Source organism: Ceratotherium simum, chromosome 8, assembly GCF_057802395.1.
Source record: "Ceratotherium simum simum isolate JZ-2026a chromosome 8, ASM5780239v1, whole genome shotgun sequence".
NCBI lineage: Eukaryota > Metazoa > Chordata > Mammalia > Perissodactyla > Rhinocerotidae > Ceratotherium > Ceratotherium simum.
The window spans coordinates 5,539,635-5,550,636 of record NC_141907.1 but is presented as its reverse complement, the minus strand read 5'-3'; the positions used below and the strand labels follow the sequence as shown (position 1 = coordinate 5,550,636).

Genomic DNA, 11,002 nt, shown 5'->3' with positions numbered 1-11,002 from the left:
CTATGGAGGCAGTAAACAGACCAGTGGTTGTCGGAGGGGCAGGTGGAGGATGGAGAGATGGAGCAAAGAGGATTTTTAGGGCAGTGAAACTACTCTGTATGACACTATCACGGTGGATACAGGTCACTATACATTTGTCGTAGAATATTGTACAGAGAACGTACACAACCAAGAGTGAACTCTCGTGTGAACTATGGACTCTGGGTGATAATGACAGGTCTATGCAGGTTCCTTGATTGTAACAAATGTACCACTCTGGTGAGGAATGTTGATAGTGGGGGAGGCTGTGCGTGTTGGGGGACAGCGGGTATATGGGAACTCTCTGTACTTTCCACTCAGTTTTGCTGTGAACCTAAAACTGCTCTAGGAAATAAAGTCTATTAATAAAGAAGAGATAGAAGAAGGGCAAAAAAAAGTGAAGTTAGCACCTCCTCCAGGGAGCCTGCCCTGACCACCACAGCCAACGGCAATTTCTCCCCGTGCCAGGAATCTGCAGGCCTGCCCGGCTTCTCCCCGGTTATCCTGTCCCTGCTCTCTGACAAGTGGCCGGTGTTTCCAGCATCTGAACCAAATCAGCCACAAGCCCCTCCAGGGCAGGGACGGGGTGTTTCCATCTCTTGCCATGGTGCCCAGGGAGGCCTGTGAGGGAGCGCATAGTAGGTGTTCAATGAACACCTCCTCCTGCACCCTGTTGATGACTGACATTTATAGGATGGACTCAGCATCGAATGACAGATGCACTGTGCTGGGCACAGGAACACGCTCAGCAAATGTTGCCGCTGCTGCTGCTGTGTCCACCCCGGTGACACAGAGCTCTGTGGCCTACTGACCATGTTAGTGGCTCCTGTGTCAGCTTGGCTGGGGCTAAGTGGTGTCCAGAAAGCCAGTAAGGCATTATCTCTGAGTGTGTGAAGGTGGCTCCAAGAGAGATTAGCATCTGCATTAGGAGTGAGTGAGTAAAGCTGATAGCCCTCCCAGGCGTGGGCGGCAGCATCCAATCCTTCAGGGCCTGGAGAGAACATAAAGGCGGAGGAAGGGCGAATCTGCTCTCTGATTGAGCTGGGACGCCCATCCATTCCTGCCCTCGGACATCGGCGCTCCCAGTTCTCGGGCCTTCCGACTTGGACTAGAACCACACCACCAGCTTTCCCGGGCCTCCAGCTTACAGACGGCAGGCTGTGGGGCTTCTCAGCCTCCATAATAGTGAGTCAATCTCTCAGGGTAAATCTCTTTCTATGTGTCTATATATGTCCTGCGGGTTCTGTTTCTCTGGAGAACCCCGACTAGTGACCAGTCACAGCGGGATGACGGGGACCGGGGGGTGGTCCTGGGACAGTGCTTCTCCCGTGCCAGGCATTTGTTCTTCTTCCGCCTCAAAGTTGCCTTCGCAACCTCAATGCTCTCTTTTCCCACATGAAACTGCCCGTGGCGAGGCCGTTAGGTGGCGTTAACTCCCAGCCTTCAGAGCCGAGTAAGTTACGACTCAGACTCGGGGGGGCCTCGGAGCTACCCGGCAACAACGTAGTGTGTGTGGAAGTGCACGTGTGGGGCGTGTGGAGGTGCAGGCAGGCGTGGGTGGGTGGGGCGGGGAGCTCTTGGTGCAGCACCCAGCCCTGGTGACAGAGCCGCGTGATCGGCACCAAGCTCCCTTGGAACTCCAGCCCCTCCTGCTGCAGCTCCAAGGAGACCGCAGAGTGGACTGGGAGCTCAGGTTTACCAAGGGGTGTAGGAAAGGAGGGTGGGGAGCTGCTGGTGGGGTGGGGGGGAGATGGGCTGGGAGATTTGGGGGGATAGAGGGAGCAGGGGCCAGGGGCTTGGGAGCCCAGAGGCTCTGCCACCCAGCAGCTGTGTGACATGTGATCTTGAGGAGCCTCCACCTCCTTGGAGATGGTGGGAGACCACCCGGTCGGTCATGGGTGTTAGGAAGATCCGTTGAGACGTAACACCAAAGAGACATGTGGCCAAGGGCAGGTGGCACGGCCTCCAGCAGGGAGGCTGGGACGGGATCCTGCTTACTGTGGGAGCATGGCCTGAGTGCGCCGCAGACCTTGCTAAATGCCGAACGTGGCTCCTCTGCTCTCCATCTATCCAGGACTCCCCATGAAATCCAAACTTCTGGTTCCGTTGGCTTGGGCAGGACGGCCTCGCTCGGGGGTGCTAATATTCCTGCAGCCTGGGCGGGGAGCCTCCAGCCTAAAGGAGGGCTCCTCCAACATCAATATCTATATGAATCACAGGGGTGTCACTTTAAAATGCAGCTACTGACTCAGAAGGTCTAGGTGGGGCGCAGGGTTCTGCATTTCGAACACTCGTCCAGGTGAAGGATGCTAGTGCTGCCGGTCCAGTGACGGATCACACTGAATCGCTCAGCTTTACAGTCAGGGGACTCAAACTTCCCTGTGTATCAGAATCCCCCAGGGGAACCCGTTAAAATGAGGATTCCTGGACCTCCCTTGGGGAGGATGCTGATGTGAGTGGTCCTGGGGTCACACTGTCCTAGAAGTCCAATGTGTGGCCAACACGCCCCCACGTGTTGTTCTTATCTCACTGGCCCAGTGGGCTACACACTCAGGACCTCGGTTACTGAGGGTTGCAGATGCCCTGAGGGCCACAGTCTCTGGAACACTCAGCCTGGTCATCCGCGGCCGTGTCCCCAACTCTCAATACTGCTCGTTTATCCTCCTGGGACCGACGAGAGGTTGATTTGGCCCCTTGGTTCCTTGATTTTGACGAGCATTGGTTTAAATGCTGAGGGGTTAGTTCCATAGTCAGGTGGTGTTTACCCCAAGGCCACAGTTTCGAGGGCTGGAATTTCCGTGCCTGACCCAAGGTTCATCTGCAGGACCCCAGTGGACACCAGATCACAGCAGGGCTGTGGGCGTGACGTAACATTATGATTATATTAGTTTCCCACGGCTGCTGTAGCAAATTGCCACAAACTCAGAGCTGAAAACAACAGAAATTTATTCTGTCACAGTTCTGGAGCCCAAAAGTCTGAAATCGGTATCGCTGGGCTGAAATCAAGGAGAGTCCGTTTCTTGCCTCTTCCAGCTTCTGGCAGCTGTTAGCGCTCCTTGGCTTGCGGTCATGTCACTCCAGTCCTCAGGCCAGCAAATCTCTCTCTCGCCATCTTCCCATCACCTTCCCCTCTGCGTGTGTGCGTCAGATCTCCCTCTGCCTCCTTCCTACCAGGACACTTGTGATTGCATTTAGGGCCACCCAATGATCCAGGATAATCTCCCATCTCATGCAATTACACCACGTGTAATTTAATCACATCTGCAAAGACGTTTTTCCAACTAAGGCAACATTCACAGGTCCCAGGAAGTAGGACCTGTATCTTGGGGGACCATTTTTGGCCTAATACACTGATGCTCCTGAAAAAGCCCCCATCTCTGCTGTCCTTCAGAAGGTAACTCACCAACCTCCTTCTTCACTTTTCTTTGTATGCTTGGCGTGTAGCCCTGTGCTTGGAGCTGGTAGGAAGTCAATAAATGTTTGTCGAGTAAACTGAAGTAGGCTTTAAATAGGAGTCGGGAAGGAAGCGAGATGAGAACAAGAATGCAGAATCTGAAAACTGGGGGAAGAAATCAGAGGACCGCAGGTGGGACAACAGGAATGAAGCATGGGAGGCATATTTAGATGTCACATTACAGAGTCTGGACACTGTCCTGAAGGCAAGAAAGAGCTATGTGAGGTCCTTGCACAGGGTGACTCATTCATTCATTCATCCATTCATTCATTCAGTACTCAACAGCAAAGCACGGGGCTCAGCTCCGTGGGGGAGTGAAGACAGGCCGCTTGCCATATATATATATATATGTCTGGTACATATATATAAAAGGAGAGACAGTGAGCGAGATTTATTTTAAGGAATTGTCTCACATGATTCTGGGAGCTGGCAAGTCTGAAATTTGCAGGGCAGGCCAGCAGGCTGGAGTCCCAGGGAAGAGCTAATGTTGCAGCTTGAATCTGCAGGCAGTCTGCTGACACAATTCCCTCTTCCTCGGGGGACCTCAGTCTTTTTCTCTTAAGGCCTTCAACTGATTAGATGAAGCCCACCCATCTAATTTATGAAGGGTTACGAAGGGTCATCTGCTTCAGTCAAAGTCTACTGATTCAAATGTCACTCTCATCTGAAAAAATACCTTCACAGCAACATCCAGATGGTATTTGACCAAATGTGGGTACTGTGGCCCTGTCAAGTTGACATGTGAAAGTAACCATCTCACTTGCTATATTTTCTGGGACATTGAGATTTACGACTATTGAATCTTTGTGGATTGTACCTTGCCCCATTACATAACATCCTTTTTTGTTCCTGTGAATAATTTCTGCCTTGAATTCTTCCTTGTACAATATTAATTTGCCATTCTTGTTCTTTTAATTTTAGTTTTCACATGGTGTCCACTTTGATCCTCTATTCGTCAGCATTTTAGGTGCATTCCTTGTAAATAGCACGTAACTGGATTTTGATTTTGACCCCAATCTTACAGGCTTTTGATGGGAAATTCAGCCCATTCACATTCCTTATGAAAGCTGGTGTCCATGGTTATATTTATTTCATCTCATTTTACGTCTACTTTATGAAGCTCTGTTATCGCTATTTCCTCTTCCTTAATTTTGCCTCCTCGCTCATCCTCTCCACCCCCCTACCTCTCCCCATTAATTCACAAGTTCTGCTCTGCTCCTTTTCCACTCGTTGCTGCTTTCTGATCCCTGGTAGTCATAATTAAGCTGATATTTCCCTGTTAATGTATGAAAAGTAAATGGTATCGACGTCCCCGCCCACAAGATTTTCCTTTCCCACTTCCCCTCCAGCCCGCCCCCGCCAGGCACCAAAGCAGATCCTTGCACTTCCTCCCTCTCCCCCAACCAGATGTGATCTTAGAATATTCTGACTGCTCCACTCCTGGGTTTTGCTAAGGTCGATTCTATTTTTCACTCCCAGGCTAACATGGGTTTCCTTCACAGTATGTGGCCTATGTTTCAAGAATCCTTACTTAGTAATTATGCAAAATCCCAGGCATATTCAGCTTTAACCACAGATTTTGCAAGGGTCAGTGCTCACCACCATTTCCTGTCCGCCAAGTCTGCTCTATCTTGGGATCTCCTCTGTGCCTGAACTGTCTCGGGGAGAGGGAACTTCCGTGGGTGAAAGGGGGCGTGGCTGGTGCCCTTTCTGCGTCTTGCTATGTCGGGTATGTTCTTTCTTTTGTCCTGGCAGATGAATTCCACCTCCTTGAGTGGTTAATCGGAGCCCCTGTACCTTGTTCCAAAGCTTCCTAGGAATCTGGTACCCCCTGGTTCTCCTGCCTTTGGACCTGACCAGTTCTTTCTGGAACTCTGCAAGACTTTCTCCTTACGCTTGGAGTTGGAGACCTCACAGCAGAGCTTCAGCCCAGAGACATTTTCTTCTAGCATTTCTTCATTTCTGTGTCCCCTCCAGCTCCTCTTCTTTGCGTGCTGTTCCTGCTGGAGCCGTCCCAAAAGCCTCTCATTTCCTTCCTGATGCTTTGCGTGTGTTTTTCCTCCATGTTATCTTCCACTTTGCTAATTTTCCTCTCCTTGACAGTTCTCTATCTGAATTTGCCTAGGACTTTTTAAGGTTTTTCGTTCCATGGAGTATGTGAGATGTTTCTATGCTCTGCCTGAGGCTCCTTACACAGTCTCCTACATTTTTCTTGAAGTTCATCTTCTCTCTTCTCCTAGGCCTCCCAGCAGGAATTGTTCACTCTGTCCTCTTCCCTCTGCTGATTGAGTCCCCATAAAGGGTTTGGGGAGCATCCTGGCCTCTCTGTGCTGTGTGTTCAGGGCCCATAGGGACCAGGCCGTGGTGGTCTCCTGGGCAGTGGCCAGCCAGCAGGTGGTGGATGACAAGCCACTTTTGTTCCTGTAGACAATGAAGAACGAGTTGGTAAAGTCCTGCCGAGTTGCTGGGAGAGGCCTCTCTGTTCCCGGCCCCGCAGGGGTAAGGAGGGCTGCTGGTTCCCACAGGTGGGCTGCAGGAGCCATTCAGATTGGCCCCTGGTGCTCAGAGCTGAAGGAGAGAATGGGCCATGAAAATGGGTGGGTTGGAAAAAAAAAAAGAAATGTCTAATTGGTTTTTAAAGAGCCTCTAAGCTCCCAATAGATCAATGAGAGAGTGGATGCTTCTCAAAATTGAGAAATATGAAATGTTCCTTAGTTACCATGGAAATGCAAAATACAATTGCAAAGAGACCACTTTGTATTTACCATATTAGGAAAGGGTGAAAAAAAGGTAATTCCCCATGCCATGTGTGCCCCTCAGAGGTAAACTGGAAACAACTTTGAGAGATTTGTTCTGGTAAACAAGAAAAAGCCTGTCAGGACCCAGTGCTCCTGCTCCCGGGACTCCACTCTAGCGAAATCGTCATGCACGCACAGACGGTGCCATTGCGAGACCTTGGAAACCCTTTCTTAAATGTGCATAGACCCCAAAATGTGAACAGTAATCGTCTTTGCGTGATTTTTTTCCTTCTTTCTACTTTTATAATTCTCTGAATTTTCTATAATTAGTATATTATAAGGGGGAAAGAGTCCTCTTTGACTTTGGACAGATAACTATCTATGTTCGAGCCCCAATTTTCTCATCAATAAAAATGAGCCCAATGCCACCAGCCTCATTGGCTCATTAGGGGTGAGATGAAAAACCTCAGTGTGTGAAAGCCCCCCAGACTGACCCTGGGGCAGAGGGCCTGCTGCTCAGCGGCTGTTTGGGATGGAGGGGGCAGCAGGAGAACAGAATGAGGTCACTGATGGGAACCGCGCAGCTTTGACAAAAGTCCCCGGGACAATGTGTCCAGAGGATAGAACTCATCCCCAAACCATATGGAATCTTTGCTCCCAACGTGTTGGTGACATATCTCTGGCAGCCACTCTGAGCCAGTTTCTGCAATAACCCAGGACAGGCATCTCAGGTTGGCTGTGAGGAGCAGACATGGAGCAGACAGCCCAAGGGGACCCAGGGCCACAGGCCAGGGCCTCACAGTCCCAAGGGCCTGTTTCAAGGACGGACCTTTGCGCTCATCTCCAAACCACACCTCTCAGACACCGGACAGGACCGAAATAAGAGAGTCTCCGAACTGCCATCATTCCTTTGGCTAATACGTATTCTTAAACGACCCCCACAATTACCTTGTGAAAAGCGTGCTACGTTGCATCTGATTTCGTGCACTTGAAGCCGCCCTTGGTTACATGTACACATTTAAATCGGCCACATTTTTCCATTCCTGCGGCTGAATCAGCAGGGCCTCTCTGTCTCTGGCCGGACAGGAATTAAGGCGTCTGGCGCACAGTAGGCGCTCAACGTGTTAGTTAATATTGCAATAGCAACGATAATAAACCTGAAGTTGGGGGCTCTGGGGCCAGAGTGGTGGGTGGAAGGCGGCCCGAGTTTTGTCCAGGCGTCCAACCACCTGTTACGGAGGTGCCCAGCTTCGCCCGGCCACAAGGCGCCGTGCGGGCGGGGCCAGGGCCGGGGCGGGGCGGGGCCAGGACGGGGCGGGGCCGTGGCCCGAGTCCGCTCGGAAACTTTCGCCGTGGGCGGGTCGGACCCGCCCCCCCGGCGCTCTCCTGCCTGGCTGAGCAGGGGACGAGTCGGAGGCAGCCCGGCGAGGCGCGCCGTGATTGGCGAAGGCGTCGGTGATTGGCAGGCGCGCCGGCCGCTCAGCGGGCCGAGCCGGAGCCGCGTGCCCCGGGCCGCGTCGGGAGTGGAGCGAGGGCTGCGGCCCCGCCCCCGGCCCCGCCCCTCCCCGCGCCGAGGTCCGCGCTCGCCGGCTCCCATTGCAGCCAGCGCCGCTCGCTCCGTCGCGGCCGCTTCCCTCTGGCGGCGGTGCGTCCTGCTCCTCCCGAGCAACTTTGCGGCGGGCGCAGAGGCCCGAGGCCGTCGCGGCGCCGCCTGCGCCCACTCGCGGGCCGGTGAGTACTTCGGGGCGGGGGGACGGCCGCGCGGGGGGCTGGAGACAGACCTGGGAGCGCCGAGAGGCGCCGCCCGCCTCGGGCCTCAGTTTCCCCATCTGAGCCGATGGGCCGCTGGTCCCAACGACCCTGCAAGTTCCTCAGAAGGTGGAGGGCCGGGTCCCACCCGCTCCGCGATGCCCACAGCGATCCCTGCCCGGGTCTGGGTCCGGTCTTCCTCGGGGGTGCACGCCCCCTCGGCCCCAGCCCCGGCACCCCGAGAACCGTGGGCACCGCGCGGTGCGCGCACTGTCACGCCCGCGAGCCTCGCCGTGAACCCCATTGCGGGCGGGAAAAGAGGCCCGAGGGGTTGGCGGGTGGTAGGGGCGCCCCCTCCCCGCGCCCCGCAGGGCCGGTCCTGAGCTGGCCCGTCATGGCCCTTCCCCCGTGGCCGTCAGATGGGCCGCTGGAAGGCGTTTGGGACCTCAGGTGGGGCTGCGGCGGGGGGGATGGGGGTTCAGCCCGCCGCTGGGTACCAGGCCCGCCGGACGGGGCAGCCTTTGGGTCAAGCTGAAGTGCCCACAACCCACTTAGAATCTGTGTGGCAGTTACTGTGCCCCTGGGGCTCCTCCTCAGTTGGGGGGGGGGTGTCGCGATAGCCCCTGGACCCTGGCTAGTGTTAACCCGGCCTGGGGAACATTAGTTTCTGTTTTGACAGATGGAAGCTTTCTGGGGAATCTGACCCAGCCCTTTTGGGGGTGATGGGGCCCTGTCCTCCCACCCAGTTTTTTGTAGTTGATGTTAGGAAATTCCAAGGAACTAACATTTGTACGATACTTAACTCTGTCAGTCATCATAGGGGTGGGCATTGTAGCCACATTTGACACATGAAGAAGCTGAGGCTTTTTGGGGTTTGCTGACCTGCCCGGGACCACGCAGCTGACAGGAGCCCGATGGGAGCCTGGTGGGAGACCTCTGCCCTGGGAAGCTGAGAGCAAGCGCCGCGCAGCCCCACCTGTCCTCTCCTTGGACTGTGACCCCTGGCATTTGGCCATGTGTAAAGAGCTTTCCCTTTTGCCAGGAGCCATCCCTCACAGAGTGCCCCGGGTACCCTCTGTGCTGGCTGTCCGCCCTCACTGCAGCCCCGGTGAGGGAGTCGCGCTGATGGAGGCCCAGAGGCCACACTTTCCAGTGTCCGTTCCTGTTCCCCTCTGTCTCCAAGGGGCTGTGATTCTCACAGGAGCCCCTCGGCGTCTTAGAGAGAGGTTCCTTTGTCCTCCCCCTCCCCCAGCAGATGGACCTTTGACTGGACAGAGGAAAGGTAGCTGGGAACAACATCTCATCTTCCTTCCCAGGAGGGAAGAGTATGTGGAGGGGCTCCCCACTGAGCCCCCCGCACAACGCCTCTCCCAAGCCAGGGCTGGACAGGCCTTCAGGACTGGTCTCAGACCCAGCTCAGGCCCGGCCCCCTTACATGTCTGCGCTGCTTGACAGAGACCAAAGCCTGGTCCCCGATGGTGGTGATAAGAATGCTAATACTTAGAGAGGGAGCTTTATGCTTCATTCGGCTCCTTCTCCTCCTGCATCTCTACCTCAGAAGGGGGCAGCACCACCTTGGCCCCTGCCACACACCAGGCCACCCTCTGCTTCCCCACCCCTCACATTTAGTTGGCGATGCTCCTGTCTCTCCTGGCCCCGGAGCCCCGCTCAGATGCCTGCCCTGGACCAGGCCTCCTCACCTTTCCCTGGATGGCCTCCCAGCCCCCTCCCTGGTCTCTCCATCCTGTCCCCAACAGCCCAGTGGTTCTTTAACTGCCACTTCCCTGCTCAGCACTGTCCTGCGCTTCCTTCGGGCCCTCGTCTTCTAAGCCTGGCACTCGTTCAGGCCCTCGGGACCTGCCTGGCTGCCTACTCAGCCTCTGGTCTCATTCCTGTGTCCCTCCCCAGAGGTCGCTTCCCAGCAGCTGCCTGCACCTCCCTGGCCACATTGCTGGCTCGCTCTGCCTCAGCCTTTTCTCCTGGATAGTCCCCTGCAGGAATGCCCAGACACCTTCCTCCCCCTCCCTCCACCCTTGTCTGGCTCATGCCTGCTTGTCCTGAAGGCTTAGTCAAGTCCTCTTTGCAGAATCCCTACCCTACCCCTTTTCCACAGCAGAGTGAGGCCTGCCTTCTATGCCTGCACCCCCCAAGTGCTCCATCTTTTGTGGTTGTCTGTTTAGGTGTCATCCTTCCTGTCCAGACTGAGTTCTCTAAGGCTGGCCCTACAAGAGTCCTCTCTGGGCAGGGAGGCAGTGCCTGGCACAGGATCGGCCCACCGACCCGCCTGGCCAGGCGTGGTGTAGGAGCCAGGTGTGCGGTGGGGGCTCGGCTCCTGGGAAGATGTTCCTGGCTGCTTGTGATCATTGCCCGGGGTGTTCCCAGTGACCCCCTCTTGTTCCTGTGAACTTGGTACCTTGGGTAGAGCTGAGATGTTCCCTGGTTTGGCCCTTAATACTCTGGGGCAAAAATAGGTACCTGGGAGCCTCCAAGGGCTTCGTGCCCTTGTCTTGAGGAGCAGGCCCTGTGCCGGGGGCTGGGCTGGGCTGGGCTGGGCCAGCTGGAGCAGACATCCCAGACCCTGGGAACCCCTGGGCCTGCTCCCTTAGGGCTTGGTCACAGAGTGCTTTTAAAATAACATTTTGGGGCCGGCCTCGTGGCTTAGTGGTTAAGTGTGCGTACTGCGCTACTGGCGGCCTGGGTTCAGATCCCCGGTGCGCACCGACGCACCGCTTGTCCGGCCATGCTGAGGCCGCGTCCCACATACAGCAACTAGAAGGATGTGCCACTATGACATACAACTATCTACTGGGGCTTTGGGAAAAAAAAAAAGGAGGAGGATTGGCAATAGATGTCAGCTCAGAGCCCGTCTTCCTCAGCAAATAAATAAATAAATAAATAAATAAATAAATAAAACTAACATTTTGTTGTAATTCCGAAAACATTGCACATACATTATAGGAAATTAGGGAAGTACCTTTAGAAAAAGACTAGCATAAAACCACCTATAATCCCTCCACCAGTGAGAGCAGCATTACCATTTTGG

The 11,002-nt window shown here is 54.6% G+C and overlaps 1 protein-coding gene across 4 annotated transcripts in view; it reads left to right on the top strand.

Annotated features, from left to right (window-relative positions):
- Nucleotides 1-1,091: 1,091 nt before the first annotated feature.
- The window catches only part of WFS1 (wolframin ER transmembrane glycoprotein), a 40,088-nt gene continuing 30,177 nt past the window's right edge, over nucleotides 1,092-11,002 (top strand). For 2 of the 4 annotated variants that reach the window (XM_087434896.1, XM_087434897.1), the window contains exon 1: nucleotides 1,092-1,203. The gene's annotated coding sequence lies outside the window, so the exon portion shown is untranslated. Of the gene's footprint in view, nucleotides 1,204-7,856; nucleotides 7,942-11,002 lie in introns of those variants that run through there. The other 2 variants (XM_087434898.1, XM_004432258.3) reach the window with 2 other exon arrangements.